Source organism: Petaurus breviceps, unplaced genomic scaffold, assembly GCF_028583685.1.
Source record: "Petaurus breviceps papuanus isolate PSGF00001 unplaced genomic scaffold, PetGlider_PUasm1.0 126, whole genome shotgun sequence".
In the NCBI taxonomy this organism is placed as follows: domain Eukaryota; kingdom Metazoa; phylum Chordata; class Mammalia; order Diprotodontia; family Petauridae; genus Petaurus; species Petaurus breviceps.
Window position 1 is genome coordinate 80,930,550 of NW_027185655.1, and position 18,014 is coordinate 80,948,563.

The window sequence follows — 18,014 nt, forward strand, 5'->3', positions numbered from 1 at the left end:
TGTGGTAGCTGCAAACCCTGAGGACGCTTGGGGTGCTTGCTGCTACAGATATACAGGCACTGAGGCATAGAGATCGACTGGAAAAGTCGAAATGGGTATGGGAGAAAATATGAGAGAGAGCAGATTGGAGGAGGGAATATCCTGTGGTACTGCTATTTTGGGGCTGTGGGTAGTGGAGAAAACAGGGAGAAAATGTGTAACTCAAAATCTGGCAGAAACGAATGATGTAAATCAGAAGTTAATAAAGCATTAAAAAAAGAGAGGTGGCCAGGTGGCTCAGCAAGTAACACCACCGGCTCCAGTGTCATGATGACTTGGAGATCAAATTTGTGCTGAGACACTTAGCACCACACCCAGAAATAACTGGCCATGTAACCTTGAGCAAGTTACTTAACCCCAATTGCTTAAAAAAAAAAGAAAGAAACAGCAGATTCTCCTGGGGTAATTAGCCCCCATTCTGGAAGTTTAGCAATCCCCTGCCAGATTTCCCAGGGACCAGGATGCCAAAGTAAACTCTGGCTGCTCCAATTCCCCCTCCCCGACCTAGAAAAAATGGAGATAACTGCCCCAACCAGAGCAAAATACTTTGATAGTAGATATAGCCTCCAATTTGGGAGTCATTGAGAAGGGGTGTAACAGAGACAGCAAAGGGTGTGAAGAGAAAAGGGGGAGGGGTCTCAACAAGCCCCACCTCTCCTGACCAGCAAAAGCTGGTAAAAAAAAAAAGTGGTAGCCCACGGGGACAAGGCAGAAATCTGAAATGACCAGGCAACCCATTCTCCACACATCACTCTGTAAGCCTCAGCTTAACTCAGGGGAAAAACTGAGACTCCTGGACTTGGCCTCAATCTAGACACCCAGAGGCTACAGCACACAAAGTCAACAACCAGGCCCTTAGCTTCAAGCCTGAGAAATTGGGAACTAGCAAATTACAATGGGAAGGAAGGAAGGAAGATGAGAAGGGGTAGGCAAGAACATTGATTAGAGCTTATTAAAGCAAGCAAGAACAACCAAATACAGAGGACAACATGGACTCTATACTCACACCTGAGACTACCGAAGGAAATATGAACTGGTCTTAATCCCAAAACCCATTCTTACAGGTGTTCAAGATAGATTTTAAAGGCCAAATTAGTAGGTAGAAGACAAATTTATATCCACAGTGACTAAATTAGAAAAAAGTATCAGTGAAGAAAACAAATACTTAAAAAGTGAAATTAGTGAACTAATTGGAGAATATACCTGTCTAAAAAAGGACATTCAAAAACTAACAAAATAGAATAATTCACTAAAAATTAGAATCAGTCAAATTGAAGGTCAAGGCTCTATGACACACCAAGAGAAAATCAAACAAAACATGAAGATTGAAAAATTGGAAGAAAGTGTAAAATATCTCACTGGAAAAACAACTGACCTAGAGAACAGATCCAGGAGAGATAACTAAAGAATTATTGGTCTACCAGAAAGCCATGATGAAAAAAGCAGGTGGGGCGAGGGTAGAGTCAAGATGGCGGAGTAAAAACAGGTCTTCAGCACTGTTCCAGCTTCCACCTTACCACTTCATGTAAAACGTGACTCTGAACAAACTTAGGGGCTACAGAACCCACAAAATGACACAGAGAAGCTAACCTCCTGGTGAGGACAGCCGGGCAGGCTGGCAGGGAGCAGCCAGTGCAGCACTCTGGGAACTAAGTAAGCTCAGGCCTGCTCAAGTCCAAGGTTTCAGCCCCAGGGCAGGCTTCCACAAACACCCACTGGAGGGACTCCAGAACACCAGCAGCTGTGGCCATTTCCAGAATTATCAACAAATAAATGCGAAAGACAAATTGAGAGGTCAGTGCAGTGTGGAATTTGGGACCAGTAGTTGGGAGATCATCGGCTTTTGCCCCCAAGAAGGCACTGAGACTCATCTGCACAGCCGGCACCATGTTGCAGCTTCAGTTCCTGGAGTACAGAGTGTAGTAGGACCAAGTGACCAATCTAAGGGTGTTTGCTTTTGCTTTAACCTTCTTGGATCTGGATTGCAGTCTAGGGTGGAGGTCCTGGGGTGTGTGATCAGCTTGATAGAGCATGTGGAGGTTACAGAGAAGAGACACAACTAATAATCCGTAAGGAGGGTAAGGGAAAAGGAAGAAACAAAAACATAAGCAGGGTAAGGAATAAGATGGAGGGAAAGAGACAGATAGTCATCATTAATGTGAATGCGAATGGGATGAACTCTCTCATAAAACAGAGGCAGATAGCAGAATGGATTAAAAACCATAATCCTACAATATGCTATCTATAAAAAAACTTTTGAAACAAAGTGATACCCACAGTTTAAAGGTAAAAGGGTGGAGGAGGATATATTATGCCTCACCTAAAGTAAAAAGATTAAAAAAAAGAAGGGGTAGCAATACTTATCTCAGACAAAGCAAAAGCAAAAATAGATTTAATTAAAAGAGATAAGGAAGGAAATTATCCCGCTAAAAGGTCCCAATTAGAATGAAGCAATATCATTACTTAACATGTATGTACCAAGTGGCATAGCATCCAAATTTCTAGAAGAGAAGTTAAGGGAATTACAGGAAGAAATAGATAGCAAAACTATACCAGTGGGGGACCTTATTCTCCCCCTCTCTGAATTCGATAAATCTAACCTCAAAATGAAGTAGAAAAAAAGTTAAGGAGGTGAATAGAATTTTAGAGAGGCTAGATATGATAGATCTCCAGAGAAAACTGAATTGGGATAAAAAGGAATATACTTTCTTCTCAGTGGTTTATGGCACATACTCAAAAATCAACTACATACTAGGGCATAAAAACCTCACAATTCAGTGCAGAAAGGTTGAAAGGTTAAATGCATCCTTCTCAGATCATGAGGCAATAAAAATTATATACAATAAAGGGCCATGGAAAGACAGACTGAAAACTAATTGGAAATTAAACAATTTAATCTTAAAGAATGAGCCGGTCAAAAAAGAAATTATAGAAAAAATCAGAAATTTCGCTCAAGAAAATGACAATAATGCCACAACATAACAGAACTTGTGAGATTCAGCAAAGGTAGTTCTTAGATGAAGTTTTATATCCCTGAGTCCATACATGAATATATTAGAGGAAAAGGAGGTCAATGAATTGGGCATGCAATTGAAAACACTAGAAAAAGAACAAATTGAAAACTCCCAATTAAATACTAAATGAGACATTAATGAAATTGAAATTAAGAAAAAATATTGAATTAATAAATAAAACTAAAAGCTGGTTTTATGAAAAAATAAAATAAAATCAATTGCCCCTTTTTTCAATATGATTAAAAAAGAAAGAAGAAAACTAAATTATGAGTGTCAAAAATGAAAATGGTGAATCTACCTCCAATGAAGAGGAAATCAAAACTATAATAAAGACTTATTTTTTCCCAATTGTATGCATATAAATTTGACAATCTTAGTGAAATGGATGAATATTTACAAAAGTACAAGTTGACCAGGTTAACAGAAGAGGGAGTAAATTACTTAAATAACCCCATCTCAGAAAAAGAAATCAAACAAGCCAACAGTGAATTTCCTAGGAACAAATCTCCAGGGCCAGATGAAGTTTATCAAACATTTAAAGAACAATTGATTCCAATACTATACAAACTATTTGTGAAAATTAGTTAAGAAGGAGTCCTACCAAATACTTTTTAAGACAAAAATATGGTTCTGATTGCTAAATCAGGAAGAGATAACAAAGAAAGAAAATTATAGAAGAATTTCTCTCATGAATATAGATGCAAACATTTTAAATAAAATATTAGCTAAAAGACTATAGCAACTTATCTCAAGAATAATACACTTTGATCAGGTAAAAATTATTGCAGGAATGCAAGGATGGCTAAATATTAGGAAAACCATCAGTAAAATGATCATATCAACAATAAAACTAGCAGAAATCACATGATTATCTCAATTGATGCAAAAAAGGCTTTTTAAAAATACATCCATTCCTATTAAAAGCACTAGAAAGTATAGGAATAAATGGAGCTTTCCTTAAAATAATAGGTATCATCTATTTAAAACCATCAACAATTATTAAATGTAATGAAATGCAGAAGCATTTCCAATAAGATCAGGAGTGAAACAAGTGTGTGCACTATCTCACATCTTATTCAATCTGGTGCTAGAAATGTTAGCAGTACCAATTAGAGAAGAAAAACAAATCAAAGGAATCAAATTAGGCAAAGAAGAGACCAAACTATCACTCTTTGCAGATGATATGATGATATACGTAGAGAATCCTAGAGAATCATGTAAAAAACTACTTGAGACAATAAATAAATTTGGCAAAGATGCAGAATATAAAATAAAAGCACATAAATCCTTGACATTCCTGTACATTTCTAATGAAATTCAACAGCAAGAGATAAAAAGAGAAATCCCTTTGAAAATTACTGCAGACATTATAAAATACTTAGGAATCTACCTTCCAAAAAAAACCAAGGACCTATATGATCATAACTACAAAACAATTTTCATACAAATTAATTCAGATATAACTAATTGGAAAAATATAAATTGCTTGTGGCTGGGTCGAGCTAATAAAAAAAAATGACAATTATTTTTTTTACAATTTCCAATTGACCAAAATTAAATTATATAGTTTATGTCATGTCAATCAATTTACCAAAAAACTACTTTATAGAGCCAGAAAAAAATAGTATCAAAATTCATTTGGAAGAACAAATGGTCCAGAATAACAAGAGAATTAATGAAAAGAAATGCTAGGGAAGGTGGACTAGTTATACCATATTTTAATCTGTATTATAAAGCAGCAGTCCCTAAAACTACTTGGTACTGGCTGAGGAATAAAGTAGTGGATCAATAGAGTAGATTGGACAAATGAGACTCAGCAGTCAATAACTATAGTAATATCTTGTTTGGTAAACCCAAAGACCCCAGTTTTGGGGATAAGAATTCACTATTTGACAAAAACTTCTGGGAAAACTGGAATATAGCATGGCAGAAAGTGGGTATAGAGCATTATATAACACCATATACTAAAATCAAGTCTAAATCGGTGCATGATCTAGGTATAAAGGTTGATACTGTAAGCAGTCTTGGAAAGCAAGGAATAGTTTACCTGTCAGATTTGTGGAGAGGGGAAGACTTTATGACCAAACAAGTATTAGAGAGCATTATAAAATGCAAAATGGATAATTTTGATTACATCAAATTGAAAAGCTTCTGTACAAACAAAGCAAACGTAACCAAGATTAAGAGGGAGGTGCGAAATTGGGAAAGACTTTTTACAACCTATTTCTCTGATAAAGGACTCATTTCTAAACTATACAGAGAATTGAGTCAATTCTATAAGAATTCAAGTTATTTTCCAATTGATAAATGGTGAAAGCATACGAACAGGCAGTTTTCAGAGGAAGAAATTAAAGACATCTCTAATCATATGAAGAAATGCTCTAAATCACTATTGATTAGAGAAATACAAATCAAAACAACTCTGAGGTACCATATCTCACCAGTCAGATTGGCTAAGATGGCAAAACAGGAAAATGACAAATGTTGGTGAGGATGTGGGCAAATTGGAACACTAATGCATTGCTGATGGAGTTGTGAACTAATCCAATCATTCTGGAAAGCAATCTGGAATTATGCCCAAAGGACTATAAATAATTTCCTACGCTTTGATCCAGCAATAGCACTTCTAGGGTTATATCCCAAAGAGATTATAAAAGTGGGAGGAAGACCTATATGTACAAAAACATTTTTAACGGCTTTTTCTGTGGTGGCAAAGTTGAAAATTAAGGGTGTGCCCATCAATTGGGGAATTAGCTGAACAAATCGTGACATATGCATGTAATGGAATACTATATGCTATAAGAAATGAGGAGCAGATGGACTTTATATTTACCTGGAGAGGCTTATACGAACTGATGCTGAGTGAGAAGAGTAGTGCCAGGAGATATTTGTACACAATTACAGACACAACATATGTGTGATGACCAACTTTGATAGACTGGACTCTTCTTAGCAATGCAGTCATACAAGTCAATCCCAAAAGACTTATGATGGAGAGAGATTTCTAAATCTAGAGAAAGAACTATAAATAATTGAGTTTGAATCATGATTGAAGCAAACCACCTGATCATTTTCTTTTTCTTGTTTGGTTTTGTCTCCACTTTACCATTCTTCATTCCATCTGATACAGTCCATCTTTATAACCTGACTAATGTCTAATGTGAAAATATTTGCAGATCCTATACTTGGTTGTATGCCGTCATGGGCGGGGGGGGGATGGGAGGGGAGGAGAGAAAATGTGAAACTCAATGAATTATGGAATTGAATTTTGTAAACTAAAAGTAAACAAATTAATAAAGACCAAAAAAATGAAAAAAAAGGATTTTTAGGGGAGACTAGGTGACACATTGAATAGAGCACCAGCCCTGGAGTCAGGAGGACCTGAATTTAAATCTGGCCTCAGGCACTTGAAACACTTACTAGCTGTGTGACTTTGGGCAAGTCACTTAATCCCAAATGCCCTCCGAAAAGCAAAAAAGAAAAAGATTTTTAAAAAGTGAAAAACAAAAATAAAGATCATCACATTTATTATGAAAGACCATGTCTAATAGTGAATGGGATATTCCATGATTCTAATTTGCTATCTCTACACTGGAATGAATTACCTCAATTCTTCTCTGAGGCTAAAATTGGCCATACATTTCTTTAAGAACTGTTTTCATTTTTTGTTATATAATTATAGGCCTACTACATAAGTTATTTCTATCAAGATAGACTTTCTTGATTGCCTCAACTGATAATGCCCTCCAAACAACAATTGCCTTATCTTCATTCTATATCTATTTTATATAGACATATTTTTTTTCTGGTCTTTCCCCTAAAAAAATGTAAGTCCCTAAAAGGCAGGAATAGTACCTCCCCCACCCTGCCCCTTAATAACCTAAGCAACTAGTACTGTGTGTGGCACATAATAATTGATTAATTAATTTTTGTTGACTGATTTATTATTTTTCCTGGTTCTGTTCACTTAATTTTTCATCAATTCATATAGGATTTCCTGTGCTACTCTGAATTCTACATTTGCTATTTCATATGGCACAGTATTTGTACATAATTTACCAACATATTAATTAAGCTAGGTGGCATAATAGATAAAGACCTGAGCCTACAGTCAAGAAGATAAAAGTTCAAACTGGCCCCAGATAATTACTAGCTGTGTGACCTTGGGCAAGTCACTTAATCACTGTCTGATTCAGTATCATCAACTGCAAAATGGGGATAATACTAGCATCTACTTCTTAGTATTGGTGTAAAGCTCAAATGAGATTAATTGAAAACATTTAACAGTGTTTCTTACATAGCAGACATTACTTAAATGTAAGCTATTTTTATTCATGACTATTCCATCATTTTATACATGGAAAAATTAAAACACAGACAAATAAGTGACTTATCTGATCTTACAGAAGGAATAAGTAGTAGACATGGGGTTTAGATGCAAAGAAGAGAAATCTTTTAACACATTTACAAGTAACCCTTTTAAAAACTTGAGAGATAATAATTGATAAAATGATAAATGACTATAGACTAGAATTATCAAATAAGTACTGTTGTGTTCATGAAAGAAAAGTGAAATTCTTGAAGCGTGTATCACAAAGGAAAGATGACTCAATGATCCCCAAGAGGATCTGATTTGAGGCAATGAAGGTTAAAAGGCAGGAGGATAATCAGGAATAGAAAGACTTTATTTCCTATGCAAGAAGCTTGCAGATTTGAAGAGATAAATTAATTTACAGAATTACTGAAGAATTTGATAAAAAATTTTCTGTAAAGCTCATTGGAAGTTACCAGAATTTTGCTATGTGTTGAGATATTGCCCTCCAATTATCATCTACAATTTGATATCAGTAAAACCTTTTTAATAACCTTCTTGGTTACTGAAATCTCTTATTTGAGAAAAAGAAACATAGTGGGTTGATAAACGTGCTTTATATCTGCTTTGTTGCAAGGGAAGGTCTGAAATCAATTGGATGGAACAGAATTGTTTCCTGAAGAACTGTCTGGGCTCGTGTTGTGTATATACTAAATTTGAGGATTGCTTTGAACTTTGCTTTAATGTAATAACAAGCTGAGTGGTGACTGGACAAAGCAAAATTACACTGAATGAAGAACTGATTGTACTTATATTTATTGCCAAGAGCACCAGTCTGAGGAGCTTTGCCTTTTTTTTTTATTCTGTTCTGAGAGAATTGTATGTCACCATATTAGCATAAGACTTCATTAATCTAGTATTATTAGCTCCCTAACTGTTCAGGTAAAATAGTTAAAAATACTTGTGATTGTTTTATTGGTTCAAGAGCAGAGAAAGAATGAATGTGCTCAGCAGGAGAGGGATGTAGACCAGAAGGCAAATACATTAGAGTTTAGCAGTTTCATGTATTTTTCATGTTTCCTTAAGGGACCAAGAACATTAAGGCCAGAAATCTAGAGGTGTGATTTACCTAGAATACATGGATTTTCTCACTTACAGGTCTCCTTGTTGGGTTTCTTAAAGTGTGTGCATATTCCTGTCCTCCAGCCCAAACATCCTTACACATTGATGGGAGTGTAAACAAATTAATGGGCAAACTGTTGTTATTTTATTATTTATACATTTGTATTATATTGAGTAACAATGATATTATGACTAATTTTGCTTTTGCCTTATTGTTAAGTAAATATTTTATATTTAAAAGGTAAAGCATCATATTTTTAATTTTGTTTAAATGAGAAGCACATTGATGGGGTTTTAAAAAAAACTATAATAGTGAGTATAAAGAAGGTATCCCCTCCTAAAGGAAATACAATGGAACCCGAAGAGAGTTTTGTGTCATAGCATCCTAATGACAACATTTCCCTATACTCCTCACACCTGTTGATTTGTGGTCAAGTTGAATTAGCATTCCATTCTAAAGAACAAAAATTCCAGTCTTGAATTCCCCTGTGCTATACACAATTCAGTTCATATGCTTGAGGGGAAATAATTTAATCTCTCCAAACTACAGTTTTCTAAGTAAATGAGATTCGTATATGAGCTAATGAGAGAGGTGTCTTTTAGCTCTAACATTCTGTAGTTCTGTAGATCTGTATCTCTTAAAAATGTAACAGAGTAGCAGGTTCTTTAATTCCTACCATTTCTAGGTAGGGACATATATGGCCTTTGAGTTGATATTCCACATTCTCTTTGCGCATTTGTCATGCAGATTTCCATTACACCTTTATAATCATTAATATCGATTTCCTATTTCATAGGCCATCAACAGAACAATATGCTGATAATAATTATAATAATGATAACATTTTTAAAGTAGTCATATGCAAACAAACAATAACTAATTAGTCTTAAATCTTCAGACATGCAAGATCCCTGAATGAAGTTCTAATATTTCCTTCAGGGTTAAAATAATTTAAAAAAAAACTTCTGAACATGACTGCATAGCTTTTGAAATAGATATTTTCTCCATGACACAGTCATGAACTATAGCACTGTTTAGCTTCCATGCTTGGCAATAATGTCAATTGCCAGAATAAAATATTTCAAAATAAATTAGGTTAATAAATATTATTTAAAAGGACATGAGATATGGAAATTTCATAAATGATACAGAAAGCTTTGCAGAGAAAATTTAGGTAACCAATCATAGGCTAAAAGCTTTTAATCTTATTTAACATTGGAGGCAATGGAGATGCTTGGTTGCCTGTAACAGCTGTAAAGCTGTCAGTCTGTAACAATCATGCCACATAACCTCTTGTTAAGGGATAGGATAATGACATTATGAGGGGAAAAAAGTTGCAATGTGTTAGAAAAAAGATCTAATTAATGGTAGGGAAGAGACATGCTATTTTTGGAATACATTCTTAAAACTCAGGAACTATAATCCAAATAATTTTCAGCTTGTTTTGGGTGAACAATTATAAGGATTTACAGAACAAGTCACTTCATGGAATATGACAATGTCGGCCAAATTGAGAAGAAAAGATGCTGGACTATATGATAAATAATTAAATCTCATTAACTAGTAAATACTTATTAAGCACAGTTAAGTCTAGTGCTGCAACTGATTATCATAACTAGTTTTTTTTTTAGTTGCATAATGGGTTCATTAATAAGTACATCTCTTAGGGTGGCTAGGTGGTACTGGCCCTGGAGTCAGAAGGACCTGAATTCATATCCAGCCTCAGACACCTAACACAAAAATATAGCCGTGTGACCTTGGGCAAGTCATTTAACCCCAAATTGCCCTTCAAAAAAAAGTACATCTCTAATACGACAACCATGAAACATATATATGAATCTTCTGATACTCTGTAACTGCAATATGAAATGTTTGAATTTCTCTAAGAATCAGCATTTAATATAAGCCCTGATATTGGACACTCGGTGGGTGTTCGTGAAATATAAAATATCTTTTTTTCTTAGTCTCTCTCTCTCTCTCTCTCTCTCTCTCTCTCTCTCTCTCTCTCTCTGTGTCTCTTTCACTATTTGTCTGTCTGTCTGTGTTTCTCTGTCTTTGTCTGTCTGTCTGTCTCTCTGTCACTCATCTCTAACATATTTGTTGTTGTTGTTTTTCTCCCTTTATTGCTTAGTTCTATCACCTATGTCATAACAATCAGGATGAAAATTCCACCTTTGGTTCCCCCATGTTTTAAATGATAATGGTTTTTCTGCCTGTTATTATTCAACACTCCTTTCTAAATGACAGCACAGAAGCTTATGATTATTAAGTTTATCACCAGGGCATTTTGTTTCATCTAGGTCTTAGTTTCTGCAGAATCACTATCACAGATCTTGGTGACTTTATTTGGTCTGGTTACTGGAGAGAGGATTCTGCCAAGTGCTCTTTAGCTCTGAGTTAATAACCTTTCACTTTCTAAACATTAAAACCAATCTCCAGGAAGCACTTTGCAATGATGACTTTATAAAGTCTCATAGCTGTCATCTGTGACATTTTTCAGAGATGTGTAGAGTAAGTTTAATGCCATGTTGCCCCTGCTTCCATTCCCAGTGCTTTCCATACTTCTCTATGACCTTAAATGAACCACTTGCTCCTTTCATTGTTGTAGAGTTATGATTACTGCAATGTCATGAGATGCTTTAGGCAGTTATTGCTTGTGGATTGCATAGCATTTTGTGCATTCAGACATCTACTTCTCCTATCACTTCCTACTATACATTCCAGTATAGGACCAGTGCCAAAAGGAAGCACAGACGAATCACTATTCATTCTTGGTTTAGATGCTGGGTGTTCAGATTCATGTTTTTCAGGTTTATGCTAATGACAATACCTTTACTCTCTGAGGCTATGCTAGGAGTGGATTGGGAAACCGCACATTTACATTTTAGATTGTCTATAGGGCTCAGGTAGGTCTGAATATTTAGACTCCTCTGTTAATCTAAAAAAAAAATACATACTTTAGGGTATAATGAAAGTTATCTGTGCATAGAAAAGTGGTACTCCAAAGTGGATGTATGAAAGATATTTTTTTTACCCTTTTCTAAAATAGCCCCATACATGAAAGGAAAGACTCCATCATTGGTTTCATATATTCATGCGTATAACTTCATGCTCATCAAACAGTTAATGATCCCACAGGAGAGAAATACTTTACATTACATTTCTCAGAGGATCATAGGTCTAAAGCAAGAAGGTAATTTAGACATAATTTGGTCCAACCTCATCATATTATAGATGAGGAAAATGAGTCCTAGGGTAGTTAACTGGTTTCACTAAGGTCACAAAAGTAAGTCTGAGAGGCAGACTTTGAACCAAGGTCATCTGATCCAAAATGTTTCCTTCTTTCCCTGAAATAGACTGTTTCAGTGATCTACATTGAATTAGAAACATAATTTAAAAACAAATGTGTGTTTGAATCTAATAATTCTGCTGACATTATGGTAAAGTTAAACATAATGGACTAACATGTTTCCACCATCTTAGCTAAGAGGTTTAATAATGTGCTTTTATTTCTTCCCCTTCCTCCCATTTTATGTGCACCTTAGAGGAAGATGAATACAATGCCACAATAACATATTTCACTAAATCTTTTTTTTGCTATCATTGCTAGAAAAGTGCTAAAAAGAAAAAAAAATACACAAAAATATACAATATGCAAAGCCTAGTAAGAATGCACAGTTGTGATGTAAACCCTTTGCTGAGAGTCTTATCAAAGTGTGACCTAAATGATGCTGAGTGCCTCACACATACACACTCACCTCCTCACTGTGGAGAAGGGACTGTTTTCATGATGTTTCTCATTTACATTTAAATATTGATGTTGATTAATCATCATCTAGGTGTGACTTCCTTTAGGAATGAAATTATATCAAAAACTTAGGTTAGGAGCAAGGAATATTAAAATAAATAGCATATACTCCTAAGCCAACTAAAATCATCCTCATTTTGTCTTATTTTGTTCATTTCAGTAAATGCCATTTGTTCACGAGTATCTCATCTCACTCACCTTCTATTTAATTGTTCTCATTCTTACCCCCTCATATAATACTCCATTAAATCTCAGCCAGTCACCTAAATTTCACTCAAATATCTGACTGAAGAGTAAGATTTCCTGAAACTTTCTTCATAGTTAAATGTTTCATAAGAGGAAAATCTAAAGTGAAGTTTCCTGACAAAGTTTGACAGTATTAGGCAACATTTTCAATTTTGAGAATTGGGTGCTAGAACAAAATACAAGCCTTCTAGCTGCTTGACACTCTGCCTGAATCTCTTCCTTGAACAGTACTTGTCAGGGGTGAAATATAGGATTAGGGACTGGCATTCCTTAGTTCTTTAGTAAGCAGATAATACCTAGGTGATTAAATTGAAGCTATATCTAAACAAAGTTGTATTGTGTCATTTAGCTACAAAGTGGTTTATTTGTACATTTTCCTCTATCCCCACAACCTCCAAATGGATTGGCTGACCATCATATTATACCTCAATCTTTTCATCATATAAATATATGTTTATATGTATACATACACATATGCACACATATACACAAAAATATATGTTTCTGTGTATATACTTTCATATGGGCATGCACATAAACATACACACATGCACATACATATGCAATTACATATACATATACATATGTATGTCTGTATGCCTTTCCATGAAGGCAAGTCATATTTATTAGCAATATCTTTCCACTTATTTACACCCATTATATGACATTTTATTGCTCTTTTGAGTCACCTATACTTTTGATGACACATTATTTATGTGTGACAAGTCACTTAACTTCTCTGTACTTGTTTCTTCATCTGTTAAATGTGGGAAATAAAATCATCTACCTCACAGCATTGTTATAAGAATAAAAAGAGAACATATATAAAATATGAACCTTCAAGTATTACAGAAATGCTAGCTGAAATTAATAGTAATAATAACTAATAATAGGACCATGATATTCCATGATTTGTAACCAAATAGCATCACTAAAGAAAAGTGATGCTTTTAAAAAGACATTTTGGTGGCTGCTTTGAAGGTTGGGATGACTAAAAGTGTGGTATATTTGTTCATTTGTGATTTGCCATTGTAATGGAAATGGGAATTTGAAGATCTTTCCTGCCCCTTAGTAAGCCTAGGAGGGAATTTGAATACCTCCCTTGCCTTGAAAGTAAACTCTGCTCCTAATAGGCTGACTGTAATCACATAAAGTCGGAGATGGGAGGAGTTTTTTGAAGAGCAAAGCAGAGCCACAGGAAGCTGAGAGACAGAAATGGTGGGAGAGAGAGGAGCTCAGGCAAGGAGATAGAGAGGTTTGTGATTAAATATTGACCTTTTATTGGTTTATGGGAAGGATGAAGTATGGCATGGCTCTCTGTGTTATGATGTCTTATTAATTTCTTTACTATTGTGATAGAATCAACTTACTGGTTTTGGGATTTGGTTTTCTGGTGTCTAAATAAATGCTTCATTTCTGTCCTCTATATGGAGAGTTTGTTATATTTTGTGACTGAATGTTACATGATATTTATAAGCATGGTCTTTATTGTGATCATGGACACTGTAAACATTACACTGGCACTACAGTCATACAACCCAATCTTATATTATTTTACATCTATATTGTCTATATGCAGTGCCTGTATAAGACATATTCTCTAACTGACTAATTCACTGGGTTCATATGATTATATGTCCCAATTGTTCAATATGCATTCTTAATGTCCAAGGCTTTTCCTTTGTTGATTGTTAAGATTCAAAAGGGTTAAAAGACTTAGAGCAAGGCCTCCATAATCTTATAAAAACTGTTTAAGGAGATTTTAGGGAAAGATCTGGAAAAATAATGGAGCTAGTTCTGACTCTGGAGTCAAAGCAGCTGGAGTAATCTATTGCTTGTTGACATTACTATCTGCATGATCTTCAGCAAATCATTTAACTTCCCTATAACCCTGTTTATCCATCTCTAAGATGAAGCTTATATAGGGCAGCTAGGTGGTACAGTGGATAGGGCACCAAGCCTGGAAACAGGAAGACTCCTCTTTTGAGTGCAAATCTAGAATCACACACACACTAGCGGTGTTTCCCTAGACAAGTCACTTAACCCTGTTTGCCTCAGCTCCTCATATGCAAAATGATCTGGAGAAGAAAATGGAAAGCCATTCCAGTATTTTTGCCAAGAAAACCCCAAATGGGTTCATGAAGACCTGGACATTATTGAAAAAAAACTAAACAACAACAAAATGAGTGTGTTGGATTAGATGGCTACTGAATTCCCCTTCAGATTTACCAGTGTGAGTAATAAGAATTGTCATGAATTAAAAAAAAAACCTAGATTGGGTGCCATCTGCAGTGATAAAAGAAATGCCTACATTAGTGAATTTACAAGACCATTGATGCATTCAAGTTTGCTACTTGTATTAAATGCAATCTTTCTTGCTATTCCTCTTCCCACACTTCAAACCCAAACAAAACAGTCAACTATGAAAAGGGAAAAAAATACACATAAAGACAAGCTAAGAGAGAAAAACCTATTTGACAGAATGACACTGAAATCTAGATAATCTATTTTGACTATGAGGAAAAGCAAAGATTAGCCAAAAGACAGGGGGGAGGAGTTCTTAATTTTCTTTTGCTTTGTTTAATTTTCATTTTTACCATTCAGGGCATGATGCAGCTATAGACCCTAAATTGCAGGGCTTTAAGTCATGAAGATCCAAGTTTAAATCCTGCCTCTAACACTTACTTCTATGTATACATAGGAACCAAACATATGGTTTCAATAGTATAGGTGAAGAAACTTCTGGTGAGGAAACCCTTTACCAATGTATGTGAGTCCCTTTTTGTTACTTATAGCTTTAGTAAGTTTTCTAGAGCACTGAGAAGTTAATATATTTGTTCAAGGTTTCTTGGCTAGTATGTATTGAAGGTGAGAATTGACCCCAGTTCTTCCTAGCTTTGAGGATGGCTTTCTATGCAGTGCATTATGTTTCCTTACACACACACACACACACACACACACACACATACACATACACACAAACACACGATTGTATATATATATATACACATATGTTTATATTCTAAAATTTACATATCATATCTACACATACTATAAAAATGAAACCTGCTTTAGTAACTTGAGTAACCACTGAAAAAAAGTTTATAGTTTGTACTTTAAATCTTAGAGGTAGCTATAAACACTTTGCTTCTAAATATATATACAGATAAAAAAAACAACCTTTCATTTATATTGCTTACCCATACAAGTGATTTGCAAGTCCCATAAATTTATATATAAAAAGTCTCTATCGTACAATTTGTGAAAATGTTACTTATTTTAGAACCCCTAAAATAGCACCCTGCAAGAATCTATTTAATTTAATTTATATGCCAATCTGATATCTTCAAAATGTAAATTTAAAAGTAGTCAATAAAGACTTAAAACTGATCTTATATACTCATATATATTCTTATATATACACATATTTATACATATAAGTCCATTAAATTATATGTCAAGGCTTACTGTATAATACTTTTCATTTAAAAAAACTGTTTATTAAAATTAAAATATGTATTATATTCGAATATATATATATATCCCATCATCATTAAATTCTAAGCTCTTTGAGTAAGTTTTTTTTTTAATTTTATATCCCTATACAGGAACACAGTGCCTTCTCAATAGTAGGAACTTTAAAAATATTTGTTTAAGTATATTGGATTGGAACATGTCTTCAAAGTTATCTATTCCCAACAATTGTTCAACAAAGGCATGGTCTTTTCAGTACCTTCCTTCCAAGACACAATGGTGTACAAATTTCAACAAATTATTTTCTGTATTTCTGACCTCTAAGGATATCAATATAAGACAGTCTTAGTTATCATGACAAAGAGTTATAGCCTAGGATCTTATTCAATAAATATGTGGGTTTAACTGAGATAAGAGAGCAAGTCTTAATATATAATACTATAGAAATATTTTATAAATATTAAAGGGAATAGATACAAAAGGGAACTGCCTCTGAAGAACAGGGGGTATCATAAAAAAAGGTAATAAAGAGGCACACAGTTGACATGTTCAGCCTGTAACATGTGACCCAAAAAATAAAAAAATTAAAAAACAACAAGAGTGAAAGACATCATATGATAGAAAGAGAAGATAAGATGTCACGATAATGAGAAAAGACATGTGGACAGTGACAATGGTCTACTGGTGCCCTAACGATGTAAATCGAGGACAAGGGAAGCCTCCAACTGATTTGGTGGACTGTCTTAATCAGCTTTTGGGAGGATGTGTATAAGAATCACACAAAATAAGTATGTTCATGTGGCTTTTCATCTACATCACTAGAGAGAATTAATTAATGAGATCACAGATCAATTTTAGTATTTAAGAAAAGGGTATATATTCTAATTACTTCTACCCAAGACAAAAACACATAAGTATAGTTATTTTTATTATTTTATATTATTATCATACTTAATAGTATAGTACATCTTGTTAGCAATGTTACATGACTGAAATCATGAAATACCATCATCCCAGAAAAACAAATATAGATAACCCAAATAATTATACAGAAAAATGCCTCTTGAATGGAATATCTAGTATTCCATGGTGAGGCATGTTGCCTTAATTTGTTGGGAACCAGGTCCATATCCTGCTTTCACTTTCTTCAGTCTCCTCATATGGTTTCCGTCTACTCCTTCGCTTCTTCTTTCTTTCACCTTTATATGTCTTGTATTCCTTCTTTAGAATGTACGTTCCATGAAATTAATAACTTTTGTTTGCTTTTATTTGTATCTTCAGCCCACAGTACAAAGAAAATGGAAGTATTTCAATAATCTCTCTGTCTCTGTCACTATCTCTGTCTATGTTTCTCTCTCTGTCTCTGTCTCTCTGCCTCTGTCTCTCATTTCTTTTGCTTTGCTCATCTATCTATATGAGAACAAGTATGTTGTCAGTGATGATCTACACCAGAATGAGAAATGTACATTGAGACCCATGAGTACAGCTGACACCTGTTTAAAATGCAATTGGAAAATGCTTAACAAAATAAGTAGGAATAAAAGAGAGCAGAAATGGTCTTAATATATGGTTTTCTAAGTCAATATGTGACCTGCATGGAGTCCTTTTTATAGTTTAGTGACTTCTATTTCTAGCTGAGCTTGATGTTATTGACCTCCATTGAGAGAAGGGTTGCAAAAGAAAATGAAAATGTGTATAAATGGAAAACAAGGTAAGGAAGTTTTGCACCAAGACTATGGACTGCTGTATTTGAACCACCGAGATACTAAAAGCAAAGATGAAGACCTCCAGTAAGTAAAAGTAAACCCATGGACAGAACGTTCATAGACTGAAATTGTATAGAGTTGCTATCTATATGTTTGAAGGAAGCATTTACATGACAAGAAATCAAAGATCTTCCAAAGTACAAAAGAAACATACAACTAAAGGTCTGTTTAAAATAAATTAATCTTAGTGAATCACATCCAACCAAAATATTACAATACCTTAGTAAGTAGC

The 18,014-nt window shown here is 34.5% G+C and overlaps 1 protein-coding gene across 1 annotated transcript in view; it reads right to left on the reverse strand.

Moving 5' to 3' along the window:
• FSTL5 (follistatin like 5) overlaps nt 1–18,014 on the reverse strand; it is a 1,185,743-nt gene that overhangs the window by 172,339 nt on the left and 995,390 nt on the right. The gene's annotated exons all lie outside the window — the stretch shown is intronic.